Raw genomic sequence first — 3,910 nt, forward strand, 5'->3', positions numbered from 1 at the left:
AACCTAAGCCCCAGTCTACAAATCCTAAGCCGCGCCCAGCACCTTTTAACGAATTATTGTGATGGAGGGAAAGACATGCGGACAATGAAATGTGCCTCAGCATTAACATATGAATGTGGAACACTTCCAGAGGAGTTCCACTCGGATTTAGCAAGAGATCAGTCCTTACCTAACACAGCAGCCATCGTCCAGCATAGATTCTGTTCCGCCCCAGCTCTCCATGCATGATCCACTCTCAGTATCCTGTCCACTGTTTTACCACGGCCTTGAAGCCACCGTGCTGTAAACTTCTGCGTAGAAGACCAACGCGGCGGCTGACAGCTTCATTGCCGGTTCGCACAGCCCCACCAGCCTGAAACAAACAAAAACACTTAAAGTAGTCCACACTCAGTAAAAACGCATCATAAGTTTTGTACCATGTTATTACTCCACATCAAAATCTACAAAACGCGCCACACCGGTGAACGAAGATGGCGATAAATGATCATTGAAGCATCTTAACATACACGCGGTTGGGCATTAACGGAACGGGCACTATTGAAGGGCGTGTGTCACTCACCTGGTGGGTTTCGTTGTCTGATAGACTGAGGACTGCATTGGTTAAGAAGTAGAGAAACTCAGACAGAAAACATATGCCAGCCTCACTGAAAGTGTAAATGTGTAGAATATACTGCACTGGAATGATTGTGTCTGTGTGAATTAGAACTTCAAGTACACACCATTTTTATAGCCATCCCTGCAGATCCAAGAACAAAATACTTGGGAGTCAAGTAGTTGGCTATCTGCCAGGAATGGGCAAAAGCTTTGATTGACAAACCTGATTGTGATGTGAAAAGAAGTTCAATTGTAACAGGCTGCCTCCAGCCTTACAACTCCAGATTGTATGGCATGTGCATGAGGCACATTTCCCATTGGCTAAAGGAACAAATGAATAGGACATGAGGTACAATGCCTGTTGCTTCAGAAAGCACAAATGCTTGGCTTCCAGCATACTATGAGAGAACACTTGAAAGAGGACATCTTTGGGCACATGAGACTCATGCAAGCAATTTCATTCCTTAACACAGCAGTAACTGAAGAACCTCTTTCTTGCCTCTGTCTGAGTATGGTGCAAGAAAACTTGTATGCTGTGGTCTCTGCCTTAGTGCTGTGTGACTGCTGCCTTAGGCCTGGGCTACAGTCATTAGGTTCTTTCAACCCCTGATTTTGGTCGAAGAATGTCCAGGATCATCAAAGCTTCTAGCAACCAACAACAAAGGTTGGACCCAAGCTGGATAGCTGCATATAAAACACCTTCACCTTGGTCATGGCACAAACAAGCGATAAAGGCATTCTGCTTTCCTATGGTGGAGGACAGGAGAAAGGCCCAGCATTATGCAAGTGATTGTCAAATGAGAAGCAGATCAATGTCCAAGATGAATAACCTCTAACAAAATACATTGCAATTTAATTTGCAAATTCATGTTCCTAATCTACTTCCAAAAAAATCATATTTTGTTCATTTTCTTAGTTGCCACTGCCTCTAGGATGTCCTCACACTGGCCCTATTGCTTTTACATGAGGGAGCAACACATCCCATGTGATCATACAGTGGCCACAACCTGACCATGGAGGCAATACCTTGCAGCCTAGTTCTGAAGAAGGCACCTAATTCAAGGAAAGCACCAGAATGTGGATATCATGGTTACAAGACCTGTTGTGTAGGCACAAAAGAAGCAAGCAGGTGCCAAGTGGAATGGTTTCTTGTCTCAGAGAGCAACAATTGATGGGTATACCTTCCAATGATTTGTGAGTCCTATTGGACATTGGTTACCCACCCATCAACACAATCTCTGTGCATTCACAAGCTATCACCACAAACCTACAGGAACAACACTTCCACCATCCCCATGGTCAGGGGGGGGGGAGTCTATGCAAGCCCTTTGTGCAGGTGTTGTGGTCAACAATAGTGATAGATGGTGTAATGGGACAACACCTGTCTATCAGATCATATTTCATGCTTCCAAGTCCCACCCCTTAAGGCAAGCATCATTTATAGGAACCAAATAATTTCCCTATAGGTCTCACATTGTCTAAAACACCTGATTTTCCAAATTTGGTGCACAAACCACACAATATCAGCATCAGTAGATACAATAGCCCTCCACCAATACCTGAATATATTTTATTAACCACCCTTGCATAGCAATGACAACAAGTAGCGTTCCCCAAAAGTCACAAATTTCACCTGTCGCCTATCCATGTAGCATCGGTACTTCCTGCGCAGGCCTTGCACTTCTATTACATAATCTATGCAATATTGACACTAGTCGATGCACCATCAATACACACCTGTACGTATTTACCCCAGCAGTTATGTGCTGTTGAACTCTGTGCCGAATAACGACAACAAGTAATACTGCTTCTCGAACCGGTCACGCACCCCCGTCGGTATCTCAGTTCGCGTCAGAACACTCAAAACACAAAAAGCAGACAGAAAAGCACGGCGCATATGCCAGCTGATTTCGCGGCAGTCAAATGAAACGAGGAGGTCAAATGAAAACTGGCTAATATTTTCAGATGGATCACGGTGGAAAAGGCTGACGGAATACGCCCAAGAACAGCGTGCAAACTGTGGAGGCCGTTGGATAACCAGAATTTTGGTACAATGAATTTATATTTACATTATGGATATCCTACTGGATGAATTTGGAACGCTGACGTTGACTATCTAATCTTCCGTTGTATCGCGTCCGGTCCCGTGCCGGCTCGTCCAACGCAGTACCTTCGGATTTTATTTGCTCTCATCTTGCCCCGTCCAGCCCATACGATCCTGTATGGATTCATCCGATTCCACCCAGTTCCATCCGGCCCCATCCGGTTCCGTTCGGTCCATCCGGTCCAAGGATCGTACCGGTATGATCCGATCCGACAGCTTTGGGCAAGGGCATTCCTATGTTAGGAGTCAAGGCAGAGATATTTTCCTGTGATTTTTTAAAACTAATCCAAGTTTAATTAATGGGGTAGACAGAAAAGTACTTATATTTTAGCAACGAAACCAAGGTTTGCTTGATAACGTCCCTTAGCCCGCGTTGGAAAATATGCTACTAAGTATAATGCAAATTGTTTATGGTCAGCATAGAACTCCGAAACTATGATTCGCTATCTTTTCTGCGTTGCAGCCAACTTCACAGCCCCGAAAATCTAGCCGTGTGTGTTATTTTCACGCCAATTGAAGCCTTTTTAATACAATGCGTTGAACTGTTACGTGGAAGAAACTTTACGAGGCTAGCAATGAGTTTTTCCATCACTGTCGCTACGTGGAAGTGTTGCCGACGTTTATTGCCCTCAATATCGTCGCCTTATCAGCTGGCAGCTCCGTCTCGGAGCCATGCGTCGGCTGATGCGCACCGGGTGGGTGTGGGGGATGACGCTACTCTTTAGCATCTTGCACAGATGGGCAAATCAAGGTTTTAAAACATTCATGAAAATCTGTTGTACCTACTGATGCCAGTATTGCACGGCTTTCAGACTAAATTCAATTGATTCGGTTTATTAAAAGAAGAACGAGGCCTGTGACTGCAGTACTGGAACTTACCGGAAGAGGATCAGTGATTCACTTCAGTCATTCACTTCAAGTCTCTAAAGCCTTTTTTTGAAGGCCAATATTTGTTCACGTAGAAAATGCATCGCCAGCGTCAGCAAATGGTCTTCCGATTAGAGAAGCTCTTCATCACTGGCGGTGCATTTCGAATAACGCAATCTGCGACCATTGTGCAATCATTTGTTGATTATGCGATATGAACGAAGTGCCTCCCAGTGACGTCATGCATCGGCTCGTGCCGGAAGTAAACACATCGCATAGTGACTTCCCTGCATCTTGGGGCCCCACTTTGCTAACGTCGTTTGATAGGGTAGCGCCAAGGTGTGT

This window comes from Pollicipes pollicipes, unplaced genomic scaffold (genome assembly GCF_011947565.3).
Source record: "Pollicipes pollicipes isolate AB1234 unplaced genomic scaffold, Ppol_2.1 Scaffold_3087;HRSCAF=3621_pilon_pilon_pilon, whole genome shotgun sequence".
Taxonomy (NCBI): domain Eukaryota; kingdom Metazoa; phylum Arthropoda; class Thecostraca; order Pollicipedomorpha; family Pollicipedidae; genus Pollicipes; species Pollicipes pollicipes.